The following is a 13,946-nucleotide window of genomic DNA, read 5'->3' on the forward strand; positions in this document are numbered from 1 at the left end:
GTCAATAAGAAAAATAGGTGTAGATAAAGTAAATTAAAAAATATGTAAGAAAGTGAGGTCAATTGGAAAAAAGATAAATTTGCATTTAACTCTGAAGGAGTTATATAAAAATAGATAAATCTTTATCACAATAGAGGGCTTACAAGGATACTCTACGTAGGTTTCTAAGCTTTTAGCTGTTGAACCTTGAAAACATTTTACCACTTAAAATTCAACAGTCTAATTGTGAAGTTCCATTTTCATCATTGCAAATTCCCATCTAAGAGTTGACTTAGCCATTGGGTTACCTCAAAGATTACAGATAAACACAAATAGACTCTTCTGGGCTTAGTAGCACTTGCCTGAAATTTTTTCCTCCAAAAATAGAATATAACTCTACCTCTGTGGAAGTCCCCAGTCTCTGCCTCCAGGCTGGCCCCACACAATGGCTTCCATCTTTCTGGCTTTAAGACTTTTAATGGTTGGTTTCTCACAGCTTTCAGGATAAAGTTATAGCTCCTATGAGGGTTTATGCAGCCAACCCTGTTTGTCTTGAGTGTTTGTCTCAAGCAATCATTTCCCTTCTTAAGATTTGAAACACCCACAGTTTTTCCCAAAATGAGTCATGTTAAGCTATGTTATGCCTGGAAGGTCTTTCTTATTCTCTGTCTAGTTATGTCCTACTCATCCATCTGAATTGTAGTTATGGGTCTCCTTCTTTATGCCCCAATCTTATATAGATATACCCAAAGCAGGCTTTGAACACATATATTATTGTTATTAACACACTGATTTATAATCCTTGATTTATTTGTGGCTTTACTCTGATGGTTGCACAACTTTGGATCCCAGAAGCCTAGCACAGAATCTAGCATTATAGTAAAGTACTGAGTAAATGTATGTTCAATTTCAATAGGTAAGTGGAATTTTTCAGAAAGTTGATTTGAACAGCGTATCATTACTTTAAAAAACCTGGATTTTTAATGAAATGTTAACCAACTTAAAAATAACCTTAAGGTAATGAGATGAGGAGTTAAAGAGGCTAATTTTATTGAGTTGATTCTTTGAACCAGGCATTGTGCTAAGTACTTTTACATTTCATTTAAATATCACCATCAGACACATAACATCTATATTACTTTTCATATTTCATGTTTAAAATGAACTAAGTATTTATTGAGTTATTCATATGTGCCAGTAACTTTGTTTGGGTGATTCACATCACATCATTTAATTTTCACAATATTTCTTTTTTTTTTTTTAAAAGATTTTATTTATTTATTTGAGAGAGAATGAGAGGGAGAGAGCACATGAGAGGTGGGAGGGTCAGAGGGAGAAGCAGACCCCCTGCTGAGCAAGGAGCCCGATATGGGACTCGATCCCGGGACTCCAGGATCATGACCTGAGCCGAAGGCAGTCGCTTAACCAACTGAGCCACCCAGGCGCCCCTAATTTTCACAATATTTCAAGAGAAGCATTACAATTTCACTTACAAACAAGAAAATTAGCACTCAGACTTGACAAGGTCAGACAGTTGGTAAACAATGAAGCTGGGATTTTCACTCACAGTGATCTGGTACTCTAGGCAGTGTTTGCTTCATGGAAACATCACATCACCCAAACTGTTTTCCAGAGGTCCATGAAGATATTAATAGGTAGTTCACTTCCCCAAAGGTTTTATGGTTACATAAGTTTAAATTACTTTTTCCTTTTTAAAACATAACCTCTTTTTAGTTGTACATCACAGCTCTGAAACCATCAGGAGAATTGCTTAACTGTCTAACCAAGTGTTTTCCAGTTTTCAGAAACCATCTCCTTTTTATTTTTTTTTACAAACCACTAAAGTTCTAACCCAGGACTGCCTTCAGTTAAAGTTATATCAAAATGCAATAAAAGGTGTTCTTTTTTGACCCAATTCTCTCTTGAATTCCATTTTTTTAATTTATTTACTTGAGAGAGAGAGAGAGCACAAGCAGGGGAAGCAGCAGGCAGAGGGAGAGGGTGAGGGAGAAGCAGGCTCCCAGATGAGCAGGGAGCCTGATGTGGGGCTCGATCCCAGGACCCTGGGATCATGTCCTGAGCCGAAGGCAGACACTTAACTGACTGAACCACCCAGGCACCACTTGAATTCCATTTTTGATGGGAAGAGTAAAAATTCTAAGTTTCTTTTCCTTTCATGTCCCCCATATTTTCAACTGATCCTAGAAAAAAGTGTAATCAAGAAAAATTGTGGTCTGATTCTTGAGAACTAATTATATTCAAAATTAAGAGTAAGAGTACTTTGATTTTCTGATTTACTCATCAACACCCAAAGTATTTGTTGAATGAACTGTCAGAAGCCTGTGCTATGCACTATGCAAAAAAAATTATGGCAGCCGTAATTTCTGCCCTTTTAGAAGCACTGGCATTCAGAGCAGTTAGAAAGTTCAATAATCCTCAAACAAGCAGTGCCTATGTTTAAAATGTATGCTCACATTCCAGTTTTGATGCATATGTAAATCTGGGACTATGCGGTGACACAAGGGTAAATCCACACAAATCATTGTTTGGTTCTAGTTTATGTCATCCATTGTCTCCCACCTACCCATAATTCCGAGTTCCTCACTGTCTTAACTCTCAAAATGAAGACACAGTTCACAGACAATAGAAATATTTAAACAATGCAAAGTATTTACATCTCTCACATAGCTCTAAAAAAATACTCAACTATTCACTAAGCACATAAAAATAAATATTGGAGAGTGGTTAAAAAATCTTTACAATTTACAGTAACTGCTCATTAGCTTATATTTCTTTTTTGTAAGAGTCTAATATAGAAAAGCTTTTTAAAAATAGTCTTAATCCAAGTTGAGGAAAATTTCAAGTCAAGAAAAATAAATATTATTCACAAATATTACCCTGGCCTGAGGAATCAGTTTATTCTTAAAGAAAAACTCCACTCAATGCATGATCTACTTCTAGAATTTAAAAAAAGATAATCTAAAGAACTTTTAATATATGAATACATTCCAGTACTGTTCATAAAAAATCATCGAATTTTATGAAGCATAACATGGTCTTTTTACATATCTTTAATTTCTTATGATTAAAATATGAAACCATATCCCAGCCCTATCCCTGAACTGTCAGATAAAGTTTGTTTTTCATAGCATTTACAACACCTACCATATCCATGAATGTCGCCGGGGAAGAAGCAAATCACTAACATGCAACATCCTGAGGAACTGGTGCTCTATCAATATCCCACCACTCGGGAACTTAGTTTATTTTCATTAATTTCCTTGTGTTCTTGCTGCCACATAGTTATTGCTTAGCTCCTTGTCCTTTGATTTTTCTTTCCGAAGGCATGCCACTTCCCACTGCAGAGTAGATATCATTTTCAGTACGAATACAAATGACTTAGCAATCAACATGTAAGCATTCAACTGGAACATCATCAGTAGTTTCCTTTAGATATCAAATGAGAAAATCGATTTGCAGTCAAATCTGAACAATAGCTCCCATGGTGTGTGTAGCATTTCTTCCAATTTACCTCAGAAAAGGGAAGAATTTGAGTTTCCAAAATTGTTGAAAAATCTCCCTTTAAAAGTATTCTCTGTTTTCTCTCTCATTTTGCATTTTCTCCTCCATGTCTGGTGATATGACAACATGTTTTCGGGTTTTCTGTTAACTGAAATAGTGATCAGATTAACCAAATAAAATTCTCTCTCCTTCTACCTTTTGTATCGTGTTTGGAGCTATCAAACCTCTTGTCTGACTCGTTCTGCCTTGTTTAGTCCATTCGGAGCACGATGAAAGAACACCTAACACACGGGGTCAGATTTCCTGAATGACATATGTTAGACCACAACAAAGGAGAAAACCCCGGAGAGATTATAAGTCCTTTTCATCACAGGAGATTACAGAGTACAGAAAATGTCTATGTTACACAAAGAAATAACAGTGTGACTGGAATAATGAATTCAACTATGCCCAGGTTTGGGACCAATACCCCTGACTGCTCTGAAATGCTGGTATGTGTTTAAACTTCCACCACTGGCCCAGGAAGAGTGGCCTCTAAGCAGATACAATAGCCCCTGAAGGCCATTGAGATCATCATTAATACAGCACAGCAGTAACAGGTTCAAAGATCCTCAGATCCCTGAAGAACTAAAGGCATATCCCAGTGTGACAAATTATACCCCAAAGACACTCAACAGAGAGGACAAGGGTCTCAGCCTTCTGAACCTCTGAGTAGAATGTGATCATTGCTCTGGCTTTCACTGACAAACACCAGTTTACATCAAATGAGAACACATGTCTGAATGGCTTCCCCTTTGTCGCTTGTTTTAGGACTTAGTCTTATTTATCACCCTTCTGGATCCTTATCATCATGTACTTTAATTGGATCTGTGCTCCTAGAAGGGATACCTGGTTTCTCTATTTCAGATCTGCCTTCACATTTCAACCTTCAACACCTCACAGTGTCTCAGAGAAGCCGACTCATTTTATGCAATGGTAGCGACAGGTGTTAAAAAAAAAAAAGTACACAGACCATCAAAACTTAAATATGAAAACCAGTTTGTTTTAATTGGACTTCCTCTTGTATCCTTGTCTCTCTACAGTCTATTTTCAAAATAGCAACCAGGGTAATTCTTTAAAAACCTAACTGAGGTCACATCATTCATTGGCTGAACACCTAATTGGTCCCCATTGCATTCACCGTGAGAGCCAAAATCCTTACAATAATCTATGAGTCCTTACAATAATCAGGGAGATGATGAAGATTATAATCTTCATCATTTCCCTGACCCCACTGCTCATTAGGCACCCCTTCCTCACTCTATTTAAGCTGCAGTGGCCCTTTACTGTTTCTAGAACATGCCAGGCATGCTTCTGCCTCTGGAATTTTTCAGTGGATATTCTCTCAACTTAAAAATGCTCTTCCCCAGTTTGCTCCATGGCTTTTTCCCACACTTAAGTCACTGCTCTAAATGTCACCTTGTTATTGAGGGCTGCCCAGATCACCCCTACTCTACTCCAGCACTCTCAAAAGAGTGTTTTGTTATTCCTTGTTCCTGGCTTTGTTATTTTTGCACACAGCACTTATCACCTTTTAGCATATATCATTTATATATTGTCTGTATGAACTATATCTTCCCACTAGCATATGACTCCATGAGAAAAAAGATTCCTGTATTTTTTCCACTGCCTTACTGTCAGTGCCTACTTTCATGCCAAGCATAAAGTAGATACTCAATAAATATTTTTTGAAAAATTAATTCATTAATTAATAAAAACAAAGTCCTGTCCATATGCTTACAGCTAAAAAGAAAGAAGATAGTTGGCCTAGTTTATAATTCAGTAAGAGTATTTTCATGAGAATATTTTGGGTCAGGATGAATGTGTAAGTACCTCTCCCATAGGAAAAGGCTTTATTTTCCCTTGTGGTTTAGAGAGCAATATAATTGTTGATAAGCATTAAACAGAAAAGAGGGGGCCATTAGTGAATGTGGTTCATTTAATCCAAGCAGGCAACGTGATGCTTTTTGGGAAAGCTAATAAAGGACTGCTTTTAGATTATGAAGCAAATATAAAATTAGCAAAGGCTATCTGGGAAGACTCGATAAGGAGAATTTTTAAAGATGGCATGTGGCTAAATTACCACAACAACCACAGCAAGAAACTATGCTTTTACTCTTAGAAACAGAAAGGAGGCACATTATGTTATTTTTCAATTCCATAGGAGTATCAAAAAGTTTAAGTTTCTTCTTTTTTAAATAACAGCTTTAATTCATTGAGCTATAATCCATATGCTGTAATATTCAACTTTATAAGGTATCCAATTCAATATTTTTTACTATACTTGCACTTGTGCAACCATCACTGCTACCCAATTTTTAAACATTTTCATCACCCCCAAAAGAAAACCCATCTTCATTTATCCCTCCCCTAGCCCATGGAAACCACTGACCTACATTCTGTTTCTATGGATTTGCCCATTCTGATCATTTCATAGACACATAACCATACAATACATCGCTTCTTTCACCACATTTTCAAGGTTCATCCATGTTGCAGCATGGATCAGTATTTCATTCCTTTCTATTGCCAAATAACATTCCATTTTATGGATCTATCACATTTTGTTTATGTTGATTGTCATGAGTGGTTTCCACTTTTCGGCTATTATATGAACAATGTTTCTATACAAGTTTTTGTGTGGATGGGTTTTCACTTTTCCTGGATATATACCTAGGAGTGAAATTGCTGGATTATATGGTAGCCCCATGTTTTACATTTTGAGGAACTGCCAAACTGTTTCCAAAGTGGCTGCACCATTTTACAACATCATCAACAATGTGTGAGGGTTCCAATTTCTCTACATCCTATCCAACATTTGTTATTGTCTGCCTTTTACATTATAGTCATCTTAGTGGGTATGAAGTGGTATCTCATTGTGGTTTTGATTTGCATTTCCCAAATGGCTAATGATGTTGAGCATATTTTCATGTGGTTATTGGCCATTTGTATGTTTTCTTTGGAGAAATGTCTATTCAAATTCTTTGCCCATTTTTAATTGTATTATTTGGTTTTTTATTGTTGAGTTGTAAGAGTTCTCTATATATTCTGAAAGTAAAGTCCCTTACAAATATTTTCCCTCATTCTAATGGTTGTCTTTTCACTTTTTCCTGGTGTCCATGGAAGCACACAAGTTTTTGATCTTAATGAAACCCAAGAACACAGTCAATAAGATATAGTGGTAGTGCGTGGATTCAAATATAAGTTAAAGAAACAGCCTGAGAAACACAGCTTGCTCAAGGTCACTCATCTAAAGATCCCAGAATCAAAGCCCAAACCTAAGTCCTCTGACTCTATTATTTCATGTGCAGTGTGTCCTACTGCCTATAACAGATATTGTTGGTCTTTTCATAAGAGCTGAACTACTAATAGCAGAAATTCCTCCAGATAGGGAAAAAAGATTGTACATATGGCATACATTACTCTAGGATAATGTCTACAAAATGGTTCTCTTTTGGATTTCTATTAAAGCATGTGTGACTGATGGAGTGAATCCTGGCTTTCAACTGAGAAGTCTGGGCAACATCAGGAAATAAATAGAAGGAAAACAATGGCAGAGACTTACATACTTATAGACAAACACATCTCAGGATTTGTGCCTAAAGCTCATGAAGTGGAAAAGCAACAGGGAATAATTGTTATCTGAGAGCACAAAGACACATAGGCTGTCTATCAACAGCTAACAGCATGAGAGACACAAAACAACTTCGCCTGAGCAGTCTGTTTCATTTGGTAATAAGTCACGCACCAGTGCTGAGTAGAGACCTTCCACAGGCTGGCGCTGATTATCTGAAGTGTGATGGGCAGCTAGATAGCCTTTAAGTACTTAAACAGGGCAGCCCTTATTTTATTTCACTAATTTTAACCTCATTAGTTTTAAATGACATTTAAAAAGTTATTTTGCTCAAAACACTATTTCAAAAAGATAAATGCACCCCTATGTTAACTGTAGCATATTTATAATTGCCAAATTATGGAAGCAGCCTAAGTGTCCATGGACAGATGAATGGATAAAGAATATATATATATATATATATATATATATATATATATATACTCTGTCTAATAGATTATTATTAAGGCATAAAAAAGAACGAAATCTAGCCATTTGCAACAACATGGATGGAGCTAGAGAGTATAATGCTAAGCAAAGTAAGTCAGTCAGAGAAAGACAAATACTATATGATTTCACTCATATGTGGAATTTAAGAAACGAAAAAAATGAGCACAGGAAAAAAAAGAAAAAGACAAACCAAGAAATAGATTCTTAACTATAGAGAACAAACTGGTTACCAGAGAAAAGGGGGGTGGGTGGATGGGTGAAATAAGTAGTGAGGATTAAAGAATGCACTTATGATGAACACTGAGTAATGTACAGAATTGTTGAAACACTGTATAGTACACTTGAAACTAATATAACACTGTGTGTTAACTATACTGGAATTAAAAAAACAGTACAAACAAAAGAAAGTAAAAATTATTTTGCTCAGGAACAATTTTACATGCTAAATGTGAAATAAGTCATTAAAGTACTCTATAATAAATGTGTCTCTGAATAAAATCTTATGGGATGAAGAATTTGAAAAGTTATTTCCAAGCCATCTCCTTACATAAGTATTTCTTAGATATAAAAAATTAAAATCTATACTTTCTGACTTAGAAATAATAAAAACAGTACTAATGATTAACAGTAGTAAAAAGACATTACTCTTACTTATTACTATTATTAATAATAGTAATAATAGTAGTAGTATTAAAATAACAGTGATAGGTGATTAATAATAGCACTAATAATTACTTTTATACAGTACTGTGGAATTTCCAAAGTGCTATCACATATATCATTGCATTTAATCCCTATCACAATCTTCTGGGAAGAGTATCCTTATCTCCATTTTATAGATAAAGGAATCGAAGTCCAGATTCAGTCTCAACAATCATCAGTATATCAGATACTATGCCAGATATTGTTACCCATGCAGTATTAGCTACCACTCACAACACTTTTGAGAAAAGTATTGTTAATTCCATGCTTCAGATCAGTCTCTGGGAGAATTACAAATTGCCCAACCCTATAGCTAGTAGGAGGCAGTGAAGGAATTTGAGCAGAGTTCTTTGTAGTCTAAGATAGTGCTCTTCTAGTAAGAAACGATAGTTCCTGAGATAATGTTTATAAATGAAACTATGTTTGACAAAAAGTTGTCATGGTAGTTATGTGGATGGGAAGTTGTATTTTGTTTCTGAGACTCAATAAGAAAAACAACAACAATAGAAATAGTTCACATTCATTGAACACTTACTATATCTCAAACATTGAGTTAAGTTAGCACTTTGAGCTTGCTGTTATTTAATCCTATAAACAACCCTATATTATTATCTCAACTTAGGATATTGAAAACTAAAACTAAGAAAAGTTCCGTAAACTATCCACGACCATACGATGGCTGATTGAGTTCAAATCACATTGAATTGGGTCTTTTGTTTTTTACAGAGAGAAACACAGTAGATAACCCATCAATCTATTATCCTAATGACTCCTAATCCTTAACTCATTTTTCAGTTTATCTAAGGTCAGACACCACGTCATCCATACACTGTAATCAGAAACCAGCATAGACTGGGCAGCAAGCTGAGTCCACAGTCATGGAACAGAGAGAAGCTAGCTGGTTTACCCAAGATCTCATGCATACTTTAACAAAATTTACCAGCTCTTTTAGATACTAGTCCCAGATAATGTGTCAGCAGACTATAAAACAGCCTCTCTCCCTTTCTTGGAAGCCAGACTACTAGATTCTATGTGTGTGTGGGTCACGAGATTGGCAGAGCAAAGTATGCAAGCCCAGGAACCTGTGAAGAACCAAAGAACCACCAAAGAACCTTGTGAAGGCATAGCTTGTCCTGTGTATTAGTTTTCAGAGATAAAGTGAGAGGGCAGAAAATCCCTGGAGACTCAAGACACCTCAGCACTGACCACTTTGTACTACAAAAGTTTGGAACTTCTAAAGACCCCCATACATAAACACTGAACAGAGCACTTTTTTTCTTCAATAGTCAAAAGCTTTTGGGTTAAAACTAGAGCCATTTCTGCACCACAGACATGCCATAGCCAGCTTGGTGAGCACTCCGCCTGCTCCCCTATTCTTTGCTGTAGCAGCAGCCCTGCCACAGCTGACAGGCACATGCAGCCCACACATGGGACACCCTTTAAATGACTGGATCTGATGGTCAGGGGGAATTGCACTTTTGGCCCCATGGGCCATCTCCTACACAAGCCCACTCCTTCAAGACTGAAAGAGGTAGTAGTTTCACTGATTACATAAAAACAAACAGAGTATCAGGAAAAATGAGGAGAAGAGAAATATGTTCTGAACAAAAGAACAAGATAAAAACCTCAGACAAAACCCTTAATGAAACAGTCTACCTGCTAAAGAGTTCGAAGTAAGGGTCATAGAGATACATACCAAACTTGGGAGAAGAATGGATAAACACAGTGAAAACTTCAACAAAAAGACAGAAAGTATAAGAAACTACCAAACAGAAGTCACAGAGCTAAAAAATACAATAAGTAAACCAAAAAATACACTGGAGGGCTTCAACAGTGGAATGGATGAAGCAGAAGAATGAATAAGTAAGCTGGAAGATAAAACAATGGAACTCACCTAGATAGAGCAATAAAAAGAAAAAAAAACTATTTTAAAAAGTAAATATACCTTAAGGGACATATAGGACAACATCAAGTGGAATAACATCTGCACTACAGAAGTCCCAGAAGGAAAAGAGAGAGAGAGAGAGATTTATTTGAAGAAATAATGGCTGACATTTTCCCCAACCTGGTAAAGAAAATGGACATCCAGGTCCAAGAAACCCAGAAAGTTCTAAAGTAGATGAATCCAAATAGATCCACACTAAGAAACATTATAATTAAAATGTCAAAAGTTAAAGATAAAGAGAGAATCTTAAAGCAGCAAGAAAAAAGCAATGTGCTGTTTACAGGGGAAATGCCATTAGGCCATCAAATTTTAAAGCAGAAACTTTGCAAGCCAGAAGGAAGTAGCCTGACATACTCAAAGTCACGGTGAAAGACAAAAATTTCTAGTAAAGAATGCTGTACCTAGCCATGTTATCATCCACATTGGAAGGAGAAAAAAAGAGTTTTTCCAGATAAGCAAAAGCTAAAGGAGTTCATCACCACTAAACCACTCTTATAACAAATATTAAAGGGAATTCTTTAAGCTGAGAAGAAATGGCAGTAATTAAAAACAAACAAAACATACTGGAAAAGATAATATACAGTAAAAGTAGTGGATTAAGAGCTTTATGAAGCTAACAAATACTAAAAGACAAAGGTAATAAACTTAACTAAAGTACAATAATTATTTAAGGGATACATAAAATAAAAAATGTAAAACATGGCACCAAAACTTAAAACATAGGAGGGGGATAAAAATTTAGAGTTTGGGAATGGGTTCAAACTAGAGTTGTTACCAACTTAAAATAGACTGCTATATACATAGGACAATATATATGAACATCACAGTAATCACAAAGCAGAAGCTTACAGCAAATGCACAGAAGAAAATGAGAAAGAAATCTAAACATAACACTAAAGAAAGTTATTACACCAGAAGGAAAGAGGGAAAAAGAAGAACAAACAGAATAACCACAAAACAGAAAACAATAAGAAAAATGGCAATACATATATAACTATCAATAATTACTTTAAACATAAATGAGCTAAATCTCCAATCAAAAAACATAGAATGGCTGAAAGGATTTAAAAACAACAACAATAACAAGACTCATCTATACGCTGCCTACAAGAGACTCACTTCAGAAGTAAGGGCACAATGACTGAAAGTGAAGGGATAGAAAAAACATTTCATGCAAATGGAAACAAAAAGAAACCTGGTGTAGCTATATTCATATCAGACAAAACAGACCTTAAAACATTGACTGTAATAAAAGACAAAGGGCATTATACAATGATAAAATGATCAAGTCAGCAAAAAGATATAACACTTATAAATCTATATGCACCTAACATAGAAGTATCAGAGTATATAAAGCAAATATTAAGAGACCTAAAGGGAGAAATTGACAGCAATACAACAATAGTAGGAGATTTTAATACTCCCACTTACTTCAATGGATAGATAGATCATCCAGACAGAAAATCAATAAGGGAAACTTAACCTTAAATGACACATTACATCAGATGGATTTAATAGATATATACAGAACCTTCCATCCAAAAGTGGCATAATATTCATTCTTCTCAAGTGCACACAGAATATTCTCCAGGATAAATTACAATTTAGGGCATAAAATAAGTCTCAATAAATTCAAGAAGACTGAAAGATATTAAGTATCTTTTGCACCCACAATGGTATGAAACTAGAAATCAGTTATAAGAAAACTGGAAAAACTACAAAAATATGGAGATTAAACAACATGCTACTGAACAACCAATGGTCATCAAATAAATTAAATGAGAAATCAAATGAGAAATCAAAACATACCTAGAGACAAATGAAAACAGAAACACGACATACCAAAACCTATGGGATGCAGCAAAAGCAGTTTTAAGAGTGAAGTTTATAGCAATACAGGCCTCCCCCAAGAAAGAAAAATCTCAAACAACCTAACAGTATACCTAGAGGAACTAGAAAAAAGAACAAGCAAAAGCCAAAGTTAGTAGAAGGAAGAAAATTTAAAAAAGATCAGAGCAGAAATAAATGAAATAGAGACTAAAAAGACAATAAAAAAGGTCAATGAAACTAAAAGCGGGTTCCTTAAAAAGATAAACAAAATTTACAAACTTTTACCTAGACTTATCAAGAAAAAGAGAGGGCTCAAGTAAATAAAATCAGAAACAAAAGAGAAGCTACAACTGATACCATATAAATACAAAAGATCATAAGAACAACATACATGAAAAAATTAGAAGACAACCTAAAGTAAGTGGATAAATTCCAAAAAACATACAATCTTCCAGGACAGAATTATGAAGAAATAGAAAACCTGAATAGATCAATTACTACTAAGAAGATTAAGTCAGTAATCAAATACCTCCCAACAAACAAAATTCCAGGACCAGACAAATTCACTGGTGAATTCTATCAAACATTCAAAAATTTGATACCTATCCTTTTCAAACTCTTCCAAAAAATTGGAAGAGGAGGGAATGCTTTCAAACTCATTTTAAAAGGCCAGCATTACCCTGATACCAAAACCAGACAAAGACACCACACACAAAAAAAGAGAAAATTAAAACTAGAGCCATTTGATGAATACCTACTTGACACTGATAAATTTTACCCACACTGGAAGTGATGATTGTCAAGGGCTTTATATGGCTTCTTCCTAAGAAGCTTGTAATTTTGAAACCCTTAACTCCACTGTAAAGATAATGGAACTAAAGATCCAAGAGATTAAGTTACCTGCTCAAGGTCACAAAACTAGTGGGTGAACTTGGATTCCAGCCCAGATATACTTGGCTCTGAAGCCCTTGTTCCTTGCACTCTCCAAAGCCTGAATAGAATGTCAGTCCCACCACTAGTTAGTTGTGTGTCCCAGGATAAATCATTTATACCAGCAAGCCTCAGTACCTTCACGTTTAAATGCAAACTATAATAGAGCTGCTATAATGATAAAACATAAAGAGGTAAAATATAAACAATACTACTACTAACCTCACAGGTTGGTTAGGTAGATATCTTAAATAGGTCATTTGCATAAAAGCACCTGGTAAACAATAAAATACTACTAAATATGAATTTAAAAATAATTGAAACTTCTGTAGAAAGGAGATTCTAAAAAGATGAATTGAAAAAAATAAAAAGATGAATTGAGTATCTTATTCAAAGAATTGAGCGTTAAAACAGAAATGCATTGAGAGTAAGATTATCCTTTAGATTTGGGCAAGTGTCAAAAGACATCCACAGGGAGCAATTTCCCTGCACCCAGTCTAAGAACACATTCCAAAGAAAACAAAGGCCAGTCTGTGTGTATGTGTGTGTGTTTCTGTTCAGGTTTGCATGCCTGTGCCTGTTTGTGCATGTCGGTGCTGAAATGTGCTTCACTGTACCGATTTTATCTCTCAATGTAATCATCTATAGAGCTCCAGATGTTCTGTAGGAGTTGCTGAGCACCTAATTGGAATGCCAAAAGAAAGGTGCTTATAGCATGTTTCCAAAATAATGTGTTTCCGAGATTTGGGAGTATATACTATAATTTCCAACGAAAAAAAACCCCGTCTTTTCATCTTTCAGAAGATGGTTGTTTCTGGATGTTTTTTAATTCCTTCCTGACAGTGCACACACATCCTTCAGGATAGAACTCTGATCTGTAAATAATAACATATTGATGCTCTGACAGTGCCACTCTGTAGTTATTGTTGCAGGGCT

Source organism: Mirounga angustirostris, unplaced genomic scaffold, assembly GCF_029215605.1.
Source record: "Mirounga angustirostris isolate CCGP_5_RB_7025 unplaced genomic scaffold, mMirAng1.0.hap1 SCAF_4, whole genome shotgun sequence".
NCBI lineage: Eukaryota > Metazoa > Chordata > Mammalia > Carnivora > Phocidae > Mirounga > Mirounga angustirostris.